The following is a 15,988-nucleotide window of genomic DNA, read 5'->3' on the forward strand; positions in this document are numbered from 1 at the left end:
TGCTTCTTATTTGAGTTCATAATTGTGGCGTTAATAATTTATGGTAACGTTTTGGTAATTCTTATATTTTTGATGGTGTCCCAACTTAATGGGTTTCCATTTATTATTGTTGCTCGAGTTACGAGGTAGATGATCAAACAAAATAATGTTTGATATCGATATAGGTAAGAGATTCTTGATAAAGGAATCTAAATTTATTATTGACACATATACTTGTGCTTTATCCCTAATTATCAATTGTTATGGCTTTTGAAATTTCTTATAGATATACATATCTATATAATCATATATTTCACATGCTGTAATATACATACCCTTTATAAGGTTAATGTATTTAACAGATTCTTATTTCAAAAAAAAACAAGTCTGATATCAGGCCATGATACTTATTTAGGGAAATCTTGTCACTTGTTTGACATTTTATATATACCCCATCTTACCCGGTTCACGCCGGAGAGGTAACCTCAGTATATCCGGACAAGCTGGAGAGTCTGCTACTCTATACCCAGTTTTGCCGGAGAAAATTTTCTATTTCCCGTAAATAGTATCTTTTCAAGATTTTAAAAGTGTCTCTTTTATTAGGACTTTTATCCAGAATCAAGGAAATTTGTATTCCCATAACATATCTTATTCTAGACCAAATAATATCAATAAGCAAGAATAAATAGCAATTAAGTGCTATTGCCTGCTAACCGTCATTCTTATGACATACCAGTATTCATTACATTATACTTATATAAGTAATTTACCTTAAAGTTTATTTTAAGGCAAAATTCTTAAGTTCAAGTCTAAATATCATTCAGAATGCTATCAGATAATTTTTTTTTTTAAGTTTCTAACTTTCCGTTTAAGCTTAGGTATTATTATTATAACATCTACTTGCTCTAAACAAGTGGCTTAGTTTATACTAAGGCATCTTTTCTTATGTTTAAGTCTAAATTCTATCAGATGTGCTACCAGTTAATAACAATCTCCTAACTCTTTTATTTAAGTATTGTTATCACAACACTTATAGGCTTAAAGCAGTGGCTTAGCTCTGATACCACCTTCTGTCACGACCCCCGACCCCATCCTGGCCGGAATCGGTGCCGTGAGCAGTCCAGTGGTACCGGTGATTATTTTGAAAAACATTGCAGCGGAAATTTCATCAGGACCGTGAGTTAGGAAAAATATCAGAGTTTAGAAACACCGGATTTTATTTCAAAAGATGGAATAAACTCCATGTTTTACAAAGGTAGCTTTTAATAAAACAATATTTCTTAATTTGAAAATAAGCCACTTCTTGAAGTCCTTCAGTGTCGGATCCAATCCTTACTCCAATCTATTGTAATTACCTGAAACGCGTTTTAAAAAGATTTTGTCAGCGGGAAATACTGAGTGAGTTCATTCAGTATTTAGGAAATGACCCATAGTTATAAATTACAGCATAAGAGCGATTACAATGGTTCACATCTTATCTTTATCTGGCTTTCTGCCACAATGGTGACAAGTCACAATGGTGACGATGGTCATACCACTATTAGGTTAATGAACTCTAATAGTGACGTTTCTCCCTAGTAGGTCAATGAACCTAACTGGGAGAAATAGTAATGTGCACAATACCCCACTAACCAATAAATCAAGATATCCATGACTTAGTCCCTGTAATTATAACACTTTGAAAATAATTTGAGGTATTGTAAAACAGTTGATAAAAAGAGAATGACTCGCTAATCATCATGCAGGATTGAGTTAACAAACTTCTTGATTCTACTTTTCCCGATAATTAAGCATGTACTTTATTATTCTGGATCTTCTGATGATTTAATAGTTTGTTTGATTGTAAGGGTGTAGTTGGGAGTATTTTTGGTGGTTTAACAGAATGGAATATGTATTGGTGAAAAACCCAAATCAAACCTTAACGAATTTCACAAAAACCGGGTTAATGATCAATATAGCTTTTACGATAACTCACGAGATCAAATTCTCCCAATAAATGACAAAGTGCAATACTTCAACTCATTTATCGTATTAACGACAAACGACAAAGTATAATACTTCAACTCATTTATCGAATTATCGACAAACGACAAAGTATAATACTTCAACTCATTTATCGAATTATCGACAAACGACAAAGTATAATGCTTCAACTCATTTATCGAATTATCGACAAACGACAAAGCATAACCCAATGTGGGCGGCACTTAGACATTCTTTGGATATATTGATTGCTCGGAAAATGAATCGTAATAGCGATCGAGTTATTACCCTGTTATTGTGGCAGAATTTAAAGATTAGGTGGGTTTTTGTAGTATTTCGACGATATCTCGTTGCCTGAATCGAATTTGCTCGTCGAACCAACGCAGGAAATCAAGTGCCAAACTCCTCTATTTATACTGGAAAAACGGCGCGCGCGCGTGTCACGACAGGGAAACCTGGTCCTGGCGCGTGGCGCGAGAGGTCACTTTTAATATGAGGTAGCCACGCGTCTCAGTAGCTTGGGTGAGTCGACGGTTTGTTAAAATTCAATTTCTATCGAAAACAGTTTGGATAATACTAACTAGGAAATACCCCCCCCCCCCTGAGTTTTAGGGGCCCTGATCCTGATTTCGATTGTTCTGAAAATTTTAGGGGTCATGCAGTATCACTTGGGGGTCTCAATTAGGGTTTCCTATTGGACAAAATATAATAAGAAATAATAGTTTTGGTGAGAGTTGTTACATTCTCCCCACCTTAATAAAAATCTCGTCCTCGAGATTTGAACTATGATATTTTCTTGGGGTTATGTTTCTTCTTTTAATTAAGAGGAATAATATAGCGTGGAATGGAATCAAATGATATTTTGAGGGGTATGAAAAAATTAAAATTAAAAATGATTTATAGAAACAATTGGATTTAATATTCGAAATGAACTTACTTTGATCAATTGAGGGAGATTCTGAATGGATAGATATTTATTTGTGAATGGAAGTATGGAAAATGATTTGTTAATGATTATCCGAAAATCAATATCGTTTACTTAAATGGTACTGGACAACAGGATTTAGTGTATTGTAATCTGAGTACATAATTGTACCAAGAATATGATAAATCAAACGAATGACTCATGAATAGGGTTTAACACAGGTTACAGCTCTATTCGGATGCTACAAAGTGTTTGTAATAATTGAAAGAATTCAATAATGATGACCAAATAAATTCACCGTTTTTGAAATTGTGAGTTTCAAGGAAGCGAATCTAGATATTTCAAAAGATGAAATGTTCAAACGAATGAGATGAAATGGTATAGTTTTTTTTTTTTTTCAAGGTGATTGGGTTCAAGCCAAAAGATATATGATCTATAGATTCTTAAAATGAATGTGAATAACTTTTTGGAATTAGTAAAATTCTTTGTCAGAAGAAAACTTACCTTGATTGGTACCTACGGAAGACTTAAGATTGACCAGTTAAAAATGAAATGAAACCATGAAAATGATTCGGCAAATATTGAATTATGATATGAGAAAATCAATGTGCTGAGATGGGTGATTTGTAAGAATACATGAAAAGACAATGAAGTTAGAGTATTTTTGTCTTAATACACCATTGTATTCAGATGATTTTAATCAAAATGTTTGATTTAAAGATAGGTGATATTTTGGTTTACTAAATACCTTTTCCTTTTATGTTATCATAAAGTAGGATAATAAATATAGATAGGTTTAAAATATCAAAACCCGTAATAATAATAATATATGTTTTATAAATAGGTTTACCCAATATCGTAGAACTCATGATTATTATTTTTAAAATCAAGTATGTTTACTATAAGATTAGGGTATCATGAAAGTAGAATAATAAATGTTTATTTTAATATCGAGCATACTTAAATATTGGCTTGCGTAAAGGACATTTGATATTTTAATATGTACATATTATAAAGGAATATTTCTATAAGTATTTAATAGTTGTGAAATATTAATTAAGATGATCATTTATTTATAATATGTTTTGTTCATGAATGCTTAGACAATTATTTAGATAATTTTGTTCGTCCCTTTAATTATTTTTATGAAAATATATTTTCTCTTTACAGTACGAAGTATATATATTTCTATATATAATATAAAAATATGTAATTGAAATTTACTAACTAAGTATGATGACTTAATTTATATATAGTAAATAGTTATTATCATGGTTGGATATTGGTTAGTGCTGCCTTGTTTAAGCATAGGTGATCAGTCCATGCCTAACTAAGGCTAGGCTATCCAATACCCGTCTTTGACAATAACCCTAGTATTTTAAAATAATACTAACATTATCACTATTAATATTATTACTAATAATAAAATTAATATGAATTACCGATAATAAATAACTAAACATAATTTTATACGTAAAATATAAATTCTGCACCTCAATGGTTTTAACAAGAATTTTAAATATAGTAATACTATATTATAAATTAGGTAATTACTTATGTAAGTTTCCATATAAAATAAATAAAATTTATATTTTAAATTTATATAATGTTTTTCGATCAATGATGATAATAAATATCACGAAAGGCTCGATTGATGCTGTAAGAACTATTTAAGAGATACACGGAAATAGGACATGAAATGGGGTATCCTTATCTTAGCACATAATTGTGTTTAAGATTGTTTGTATAGAACAAAGCGGATTCAAAATAAGTAAATAACTAAATAATTAATCCGAGATTAGCGCAAGCTTCTGATTTTGTGAAAACGTCACCACAAGGTGATCGTGATTTAAAGAAAATGATTTAATGAAGTTGAAGACCAACAAGCATGTTATAGTTCAAGAAAATTGAAGTGCTTGTGGGATTATTTTGAATATGATGGTTGCAATTCATCATATGGGACTTTGAATGGAATATGTATTGCGAGCAAGTTAACTGATTTTGAATAAACCGAGTTTGAATAAGAAAGTTCGACATGATCACAACAAAACCATGTATACCTTTCAAAAGAAACTCGAGTTTTTTCGAGAAACTCATTGCTTTGATATTAGAGAGTCATTGCTTTGTAAAAACGCGGTTTACAATGTAAAGATCAAGTATAGTGAAATGATAAATATAAACCTATTCCAAACTAAATAACACACCAATCACAACTAAAACACATACCAATCACAACTAGAAAATGTCTTCGACCTCCTCATCCGACGGTGTTCTTGACGATATGGTTCTCGCAATTACGCAGGAAGCGATTAATTATTTGCAACAAGAAGCCGAATCCTCTACATCGCGTACAGACAACCGCCTCTTGAACGGGATCGGTTAGGTGCTCATGAACGTCTAGTGCAAGATTATTTTTGTGAAAATCCGTTGTATGATGATGGTCAGTTTAAGCGTAGGTTTCGTATGAGCCGACAATTATTCGTTAAGATTTCTAATGATCTTGCGGGCGAATTCCCTTTTTTCACGCAAAGGGTAAGTGCAAGTCGCAAAGTTGGTTTCTCTGGACTACAAAAGTGTACAGCAGCAATTAGGCAAGTAGCGTACGGCACAGCCAGTGATGCGTGGGATGAATATTTAAGGTGTCCTCAAGAATGTGTCGTGAGTCTCTTGAAAATTTTTGTGAAGGTAATTTTTTAACACTATTATTTATTATTTTTATTTACATCGTTATTATTTTTTATTAACACTAGTTTATTAGGTGTTATATCTCTGTACGGGAGACGATATTTGAGGATGCCAATCGTAGCCGACGTTCCACTTCTATACGAGGCCCATCAGTGTATACACTGGTTTCCTGGGATGTTGGGTAGTCTTGATTGCACGCACTGGGAATGGCGGCATGTCCAACCACTTGGAAAGGTCAACATCATCGTGGTGACCACAATGGTCCTACCCTGATATTACAAGCGGCTGCTTCTCAAGATTTATGGATTTGGCATGCGTACTTTGGCATGGCTGATGCGAACAATGACATTGCAGTTTTAATGTCCTCGAATCTTTTCGACGATGTCATAGACGGGGTTGCACCAGATACTTCTTTCTATGCGAACAACGTGGAGTATAAGTATGGCTACTGTCTCACAAACGATATTTATCCCGAGTGGGCGACGTTGGTAAAAACTCTTTCGTGTCCAGATGATGAAAAAAGATTGTATTTCAAGAAAAACAAGATTCAGCAAGAAAAGATATCGAGCGGGCTTTCGGTGTGTTAAAAAAAAGATGGTCTATCATCGCCCAGCCGTCGAGGATACTTGAAAAAAGTAAAATGAGAAACATCATGTATACATATCATCAATATCATTCCACACGAAAAAGGGCAAATACAAAGCAATGGCAGGTAGTCGGGCAACAAGTTGCGCCGCCACCCCCTTTTGAATAGAAAAACCAATTATACTAAATACAAAGTTTGAAACCTTTAGCGACGAAGAATTACTATTAACGACTTTTTGAACCCGATTCAAAAGTCGCACAGCTCAGGAGCGAGACCACCAAAGGTATCAAACGCAAACGGGACAAACACATGTTGATTCTCCAGGCAGGCTTTCTCATGTTTTGCCACTTTGCTCGCCTCTACCTTGAGCACCGCTTGCCCTACGACAAAGCCCTTGTCCTTGAGCCCGACAAGGGGGGAGACTCCAGTTAGATCTACACAAGCGTGTTTCCCCCTTACCATCCAAACAAAAGGATGTCCGCCGGGCGTAAAGTGGACCTCCCCTCTAAGGGGTCAGTCAGGATATTTACCGGAGCCTCCTTTTTGGCAGAGATCCCCGCCTACTTAAGAACATCACATAACACATCTCTCACCCAATCATGCCGATATTTAAACCCTGGTAGCTCTTTACAGTGGATCGCGTGCTCGCCGAAAGAATCCAAACACGCTTTGCGGCATACCGGACATGGCTCGTCAACTGGGAACAAAGGAATCATCAGTCGGTATCTAAGGATAGCACGGTATTCCACAGCCGACATGTGTTGCCCCAAGCCTTCAATAGGTGCGACAGACGGAAAATCCTGAGCATGTGGGGCACGTAGACATTCAAACACAGCTCTTTGCCAAGGGGATAAAACAAACTTCTCTTCAAACCTCTTGACAATTTCGCCATATAAGGCATTCGCCAGAATTTTCTGGGATTTAGGAGGGGCGGTGTCTTTAATGTAGAAGCCGCCAATATCAAGGTCGGGAAGAGAACTATGCAAAAGGTCCAACGCACTCCTGTAATCGGAGTCTAAAACATCCCCACCACATTCTCGGAGTATGTGGTCTTGTAAACCCCAAGATTGGGCCCTTGAAGCCACGAAAACATATGAAGAGGCATCCTCGGCCGTACAAATCCCTAAGCCTCCGAACAGGGTCGGGAGAGAAGCCAACCTCCACTGGTGATCTCCAAAAAAGGCACCCCCACAAACAACAATATCCTCTAATGCTCTCCGGAGGCCTTCATAAAAAACAGAGACAGCTCCCCCGACCTAAGAAGGTTGACACGTTCGAAGACCAAACAGTAATTTAGCAACACCCATACAAGAACGAAGCAAGAGGAGCTCGCTCTGAGGGTCCCGTAGGCGTTTAAGGCACCTCATCAGCTCGACTGCACAGCTCGCTCTTTTAAAAGCCATACTACTAATAAACTCTGCATCACGACTAACGGCACCCCCCAGAAGTTTCACACCCAGCACCGGCCTCCCAATCCCCCGAGGGAATAAGCCCTCCTGAACCTTTACACCATTGCAGGTTGGCCAGAAAACTTCAGTTTTCTCTATATTAAGTTGAAGCCCTAAGGAAGGACCCTCAGCTCTGATGATATCTAAAGCATTAGCCACTTGGGTGGCATCTCCAATAAGCGTTCTGTCATCTAGGTACCAGACGTGAAATAGAAGTTTGGAGGACTTGGGTAGAGCGTTTTGTGGAGAAAGCTATGATGAAAGTAACCAACCAACGAACCCGATACTAACAAACGCTGAGAAAGAAGCTATCTGAATGAAGATACGGGCTAGGCACACATACCATAATCTTCGAGCCGATCTGACCGAGCACCTATGGTTTTATCGTGAAAAAGGAGGAGTCGACGAAGACGACGAGTTATAAATTTTCTAGTTATATTTTTTTAATGACTTTGTAGTGTTTTTATTTTTTTAATGAAATTATGTTTTTTTTATTTTCTAGTTATTAAAATTGCCATTTAATTTAAAAAAAATAAATATTTAAATAAATAAATAATTAGGTAATCATAACGGGGGGCTCCATCCGCACCCTGCAAATTAAAGGGGAGCATGATAAAGCCCCCAAGCTGACATGGCTCCTATGTGACGCTTAGGTAGACTAATAAAGCCCCTGGGGGGCTCTAACCACACCCTCCAGCCTACTCTATTATGTAAGTTTCCTTATTTGTTCACTATATATATATTTTAGCCAACCAACTTGGTATACATGCATCTTGCATGATTTAAACTATTGGCTTATGGACGAAAGAAGAAACCTTACCACCACATCATGTAGTTGAAATAAAAATAAGAGATTATAATAAGGTTAACATAAGACCACATGGAGTGGGCAGGAAAATCCGGCGTTATGGCCTCTCCACGTCGTGCACACCGGCCCATGAACAGCGAGAAGGACGACATTGTGTGTGGGCGGCAATATCTCCACCAGCGTGGAGTGAAATGGGGTGCTAAGGTGGCGTGGTTCGATTGGTTTGGCATATAGCCGTTGGACCCTAACACCTAATTTAAAAAAAATCAATTAAAAAACTTATTAATCTTACCTTTTATAAAAACCCAAACTATTCAACCATTTTTTACCTCATTCTCTTCTCTCCAACTCTAAACTATATACAATCTCTCTAGTTTTTATAAAAAAAATGCATCCACACAATCGTACCTTCGATCAGAATGTTGTAGGTGAAATACCGAACAGTACTTCGCCTCAACCGTCTCAAGCAAATCAACCCCGTTATCTCGATCCGAACATATTGGCATACGGCCAACTTCTTACGGATCTATCTTTTATGTTTCCGCCACAAATGTACGAGAAAGTGAAGAAAGAAATAATGGATAAATATCGTAATTAGTTTGGCTTTTTTATTTATTATGTAATTTTTTGAAAAGAGTAAATTACGTTTTTGGCCCCTGTGGTTATATCACTTTTACTATATTAGCCCAAAATAAGAATTTTAAACATATCTGCCCCCATGGTCTCTATAACTAACCATTTTGGCCCCCATGGTCTCTATAACAAACCATTTTGGCCCCCATGATCTCTAGACTTAGGGGCCAAAATGGTTAGTTATAGAGACCAAGGGGGCAGATATGTTAAAAGTTCTTATTTTGGGCTAATATAGTAAAAGTGATATAACCATAGGGGCCAAAAACGTAATTTACTCTTTTGAAAATTATCTAATGTTTTTTTATTTATTATATTAGTATTAATGTTTTTTTTAAATGTAATGGATTTTTTTTTTGTATTTTTCAAATATAAAATAATAATAAAAAGAGTGTGTCACGTGTCGAATAACTTCAGTCTTTCACGTCCTGTTCCAGACCTCTCTTTTTTCACCACATCACCTTTCTGACGCATGCTAATATGGCATCCTCATATTTCATAACGCCCTCTTTACAAGCCCACGTATAGTGTAAGATGAGATGAAATTTGAATGGAGGGTAGCGAAAGTCAATTTCATGAAATTGGAAGGTAACAAAATTCAACTTTACACATCAATTCTTATATGTGGAGAAGAATATGCAACTTGTATGTAAGTTGTGGATCCCTAAAACTTTAATAGAACTTTTTTTCTCGGTTCTTAATTATTGATTCATAATAATTGTATATAAAAGAAAATGATTTTTTATGAAATTATACTTTTAAAGTCGGTTTATATATACATTTTCATTGTATTGGTATGTCACCTTGATAACATTCTACAAATTCAAACATTCTACAAATTCTGTTTGAATTATTATTTACAAAATTTACAACATAAATAATTATATAATAATGACAATAGCAATATAACTATTGTTATTTATTTATTTATTTATTTATTTATTTATTTATTTATTTATTTTTTATTATTATTATTATTATTATTATTATTATTATAAAACGATGATGATGATGATAATTATGATTAGGGGTGTTCAAAACCCGATATCCGAAATTTTCGGATACCAGATTTCACTATCTGAATCCTTATACGAAATTTCGGATATCCGATCAGATAGTGAATCGGATATCCGAATATCCACTTTTTTATTTAACTTTATTATTTTTAATATTCGGAACCGGATATTTCGGATAGTTTCGGATAACCGAATATAAATTTTCGGATATCTTTGAATACTTCGGATATTTTCTGATAATTTCGGATATTTTTTGGTACTTCGGATATTCGGATACCCGAAAAAAATAAAAATTAAATTTTCGCATATTTCGGATATCCGAAATATCTGAAATTTTTTAAAATCACTATCCGAATCCGATTTTTTTGGATATTTCGGATTCGGATATCGGATAATTCGGATCGGATTTTTGAATATGGATAGTTTTAAACACCCCTAATTATGATACTTATAAATGTAAGTAGATAGATTACTTGTGTCATTTTAACACCTTCACATGTTATATAATTACTAGAGTTAATTGCTCGAATGGTCTATGTAGTTTCTCAAATTTTCACCTTTAATTCTCAACTTTCTAATTCTTGGTAAAATAACTAAACTGCCCCTTACATGTGAGCCAAATCACAGGGAGCATCCTAGCAATCTATGCAAAAAAAATTAAAAACATGTGGGGCCAGCTTAAGCAACCTAATCTCTTCACATGTTATATAATTATTAGAGTTAATTGCTCGAATGGTCTATGTAGTTTCTCAAATTTTCACCTTTAATCCCCAACTTTCTAATATTTGTAAAATGACAACATTGCCCCTTACATGTGGGGCAAATCACAGGGAGCATCCGAGCAATCTATGCAAAAATTAAAAAACATGTGGGGCCACCTTAAGCAACCTAATCTCTTCCCCACATGTCCACTACAACTCATATTCTCCGACAAAACCGAACTAAAACTAACCGAAAACCGATAAAACCGAACCAAAAACTAACAAAACTGAACCAAAACCAACAAAAAACTGACAAAACTGAACCAAAACGAACAAAAAACTGACAAAACCGAACCAAAATTAACCGAAAACCGATTAACCGTAGGGACATCCCTCTAACCTCACTTCACTAAATCTCATTTTAGATGAATTGAGTGGTGAAATTCCAACAAATTAATCTTACCATGATTTCAAGCTTGATGTATTTTAATGCGTCAAACGATGATATTGAAGGGCCAGAACCGAACCATTCATATTTAAAGCAGTTATTTTTTCTACTCTCGGTTAACAAAATTAATTGTGCTGGACCGAACCGTTCATATTTTTATATATATTTACTTTTTATACCTCCAGTTTATATATTTATACATCAATTCATGTATTTATACCTTAAATTTTCTGTATTTATAGTTTTATACTACCATTTCATTTTATTTATACCTTAATTCCATTTATTTCTAATTAGAAATTCCAGCCAAAGTTTGGTTTGCTTATTAACAAAAATTAACCGAACCAAACCAAAAAAAATTAATCGAATGAATCAAACCGATTAACCGAACGTTTAATAAACCCGAAGTAACAGAAAACCGATAAAACCGAACCAAAAACCGACAAAACTGAACTGAAAATTGACATAGCCGAACCGAAATTAATCAAAACCGATTAACCAAAGTGCCATCTGTCTAACCCCACTTCACTAAATCTCAATTCAAATGACTTAAGTGGTGAGATTCGAGCAAATTTTACCGCGATTTCAAACTTGATGTATTTTAATGTGTCAAACAATCGTTGGTTCAGTTACTTTTGGTCAACCGAGAGTAAAAGCTAGATATATATATATATATATATATATATATATATATATATATATATATATATATATATATATGGTGGAGTTATTGTAAAAAAGACCAAAAGTGTGAGAAAGGTAAGAAAGAATCTCAACCATTAGATCTAAATTAATTGAAAAGGGTATGATTGTAAATGCACTAACAAATTCAAATATGGTAATCCTTGATTTAAGGATTTGGAGAGAGAAAATCCTTGATTTAAGGAATTATAACCGTCCATAATATCATTCATTTTAACACCATTCAGTAAATGTTCAATTCATGGTGTCATTACAAAAATAATATAACACCATTCAGTAAACAAAAAACACCATTCAGAAATAAAATAACACCATTCAGAAACAAAAAACACCATCTAGTAAACAAAAAATAACATCATTCAGTAAACAAAATAACACCATTCAGTAAATAATATAGCACCATTCAGTACAAGAATATAACACCATTCAGTAAATAAATATAACACCATTCAGAAAAAAAAAACACCATTCAGAAACAAAAAAACACCATTCATAAAAGATAACACCATTCAGTAAGATAACACCATTCAGTACAAGAATATAACATCATTTAGTAAATAAATATAACACCATTCAGAAAAAGAAAAAAAACACCATTCAGAAAAAGATAACACCATTCAGTAAAAAATAACACCATTCATAAAAGATAACACCATTCAGTAAAAAATAACACCATTCAGTAAAAAAAACACCATTCAATAATCCTTACAGATTTCTTCTTCTCCAATTCACCTCTCTCTTTTCAGATTTCGTCTTCTTCGGTTTCTTCTTCTCCAATTCACCTTCCGATTCCTCTTCAGACGACGGAACGACGCCGGATTTAGTCCAATCCTCCTCTTCTCCTTCGTCTGCGTAACCTAAACCGTCATCGTCAATGATAAAGCTTCGGTAATCTTCTTGCCGTTTGGCCACGAGGCTCTCGTACTCATCGTCGTCTACGGTGTCGTAGATCGGCTTGTCGATTTTGATCTGGTAACGATATGTACCAGTGTATCTTCAGATTAGTGATGTTTGCAGGGATTATGTTCTGAATATGGAAGAAGAAAGAGAGAGAAAGAGAGAAATTAGGAATGTATGATAGAGAGAGAACGAAATTGCAGGGATTTTGGATTGAATTAATTTACAAAATGAAGATAAAAAGACACAATTGCCCCTAGATATTTCAATTCAATCCAAATTAATATAAATATTTTACATTTTGGTCCCTATTGATCTCAACCATTAGATCAAAAGATCTAATGGCTGATATTCTTTCTTACCTTTCTCACACTTTGGACCTTTTTTACAGGAACCTAACTCTATATATATATATATATATATATATATATATATATATATGGTTTGGTTCAATTAATTTCGTCTAACCTAGAGTAGAAAAAATAACCGCATTGAAATATGAATGATTCGGTGTTGGAATTGGCCCTTCAAGATCATTGTTTGACACATTAAAATACATCAAGCTTGAGATCGTGGAAAGATTTGCTGGAATCTCACCACTCAGGTCATTTGAACTGAGATATAGTGAAGTGAGGTTAGAGGGATGGCTCTTCGGTTAATTAGCTTTTGGTCAATTTCGGTTCGGTTTTGTTGGTTTTCGAAACAAAGTTACATTAGACATGTGGGGAAGAGATTGGGTCAGGGTTGGTTAAGGCGGCCCCACATGTTTTTAAAATTTTATGAATAGATTGCTTGGATGGCCCCTCTGGTTTGCCCCACATGTAAGGGGCAGTTTAGTCATTTTACAAAGACTTAACTAGACAGGCTAACTAACGTACATCTAGTCAGGGGACTATCCGAGTAATAAATGAGCAAACCACAAGGAACATGCTTGTAATTTTAGAAAGTTGAGTGCTAAAAGTGAAAATTTGGTAAACTATTGGTACCATCTAGACAATTAACTCTAATTATTATGTGTAAATTTATGAATATCTATATGCATACATTCATACATATATTGAATGTATGATAAAGACATAAAGTCAAGAAACATGGAAAGAGTGAAGTGAAAGAGACTATGCGATGTTTGTTGTGGCAAAGATTCTCCACTTATGATTATTCCGGCTTTTAAGGAAATTATGTTCATTATTTTATGGAATTATAAGTAGGTCTCGTTACCATTTTCATGATGAAATATTAGACTTGTAAGCCAGTTACCATGCAAAACGACAATCCTCAACTCACCCCACACACACTATAGAGTCATGCATGCATACATAGTTACATACACGTACATATACTTAAATATATTGGAAGATTATTATGATATTGTGTACGTTGAGGATTATTAAAATATACAAACTATAACCAAGGTTTGTCTTTATGGAAGAAGTTATATAGTAATTTACTTTGATATTACTAAAAGTAATTTTAAATTAGTCATTTATACAAAAGGATAAATATATTTACTGAAGGTTCAAATGAAAACCACTAGTTAACGCGAAAACTCGAAAACTAATTAAAAAAAGCCAAAAAAACATGCAAAAAAATTTTTTTTTTTAAAATTTTTTTTTTCAATCAAATTTTCGCAGGTTTTTTTATTAAAAAAAAAAAAATTTCAAAAAAAAAAAAAAAAAAATTTTTTTGTGTAGTGCACATGTGTAATACTGCACATGTGTCTGTGTACTACACATGTGTATTATTACACATGTGCACTACACAATTTTTTTTTTTTTTTTTTTTTTGAAAAAAAGTTTTTTTTTATATATAAAAACTAGCGATTTTTATTAAAAAAATTGAAAAAAAAAAAAAAAAATTTTTTGTGTGTTTTTTAGGCTTTTTTTAGTTAGTTTTCGAGTTTTCGCGTTAAAAGTGGTTTTCATTTGAACCATCCCCTACTGATATATTATCAGTTACTAAATAAGTTAAAAATAAATAGTTTAATATGATTAAATAATAAAGAAAGAATTGTATATATTCACTTGTAAAACTTTTTAATTGCATATTATCCAACATAAAATCAAAATTGCATATATCTCTCCTTATTAAAAGTTATCTAATGACAAACTACCCTTTCAAAACTAAAACGCGTATTGTATTAAAATTATACAACGATCCGACTGTTTACTTCTATATCTTCTCTCTGATACAGTTAGTGATTCATAGCATACGCCAATTCCAGGTCCGTAATCATACGACGATTCCTTACAGACAGCGACTCCAACTTTAATACATATATATTTGATTTTGCGATGTTATAATAATTTTTGGTTTGTCATTTTCCCAGCAAGGTGTGGAACTAGATAATGTTAGAAGTCCTAGTTTTTTTAAATTGCGAGAATGAGAAAATTTACTTTTTTTCTGAAAGATGACGTTCATCTACGATTTAACACACTCTATTTTTTGCATTTTGGTATCATAATGAGTTAAAACTTTGGCATTTGTTATTTAGAGAAATTACTTAATATGAAAAGAGATGCTCTCACTCTGGTCTGTATTATTCTTGATGATTATTAATTAATAATAATATACACTACTTATACTTATAAGTGTTGAAATTAATTAATTGCTTCACCATAAAGTAGGGATTTTTTTTCTCACTAAAACGGTAGTAATCATCCATCGTTCTTGCTAATATTTGGTAATGATCATTAATCTCGTCTCACTAATATTTGGTCTTGATTACAAGTATCACATTATATATGTGTTTAATCACTCATGCATTACAACCCAATTGTTAAATGAATTTTATGAAGAACATTCAACAATTCGATCTCTTGAAAATCCATGATCTTTCTTTTAAGATGTAAGATATATTGAAAACTAAAGATCACTTTGATATGAGATAAAAGTCTACAACTTTAGTGTGCAATAGGGTTTGTCAAAGGTGAAATGAATAAAGCAAGTTTCAAATAATGGACATACAATCTCCATGGTGGATGCTAGGTCAAGCCCTGCAACGACGTACTTAGTTTGACTAATTAGTTCTTCAATCCTTTTCCGAAACCATTAACTTAGGCTACTTGGTGTGGAGGCGTCCTAGGTCAGTCGAGCCCTGGCGCCACCTCTGTACACCATTTCCACAGTCGCGGGGTCGTCCTGATCGTCCTCCACAAGACGTTGAGGACGGGCCTCCCCCTT

Source organism: Helianthus annuus, chromosome 2, assembly GCF_002127325.2.
Source record: "Helianthus annuus cultivar XRQ/B chromosome 2, HanXRQr2.0-SUNRISE, whole genome shotgun sequence".
Lineage (NCBI taxonomy): Eukaryota > Viridiplantae > Streptophyta > Magnoliopsida > Asterales > Asteraceae > Helianthus > Helianthus annuus.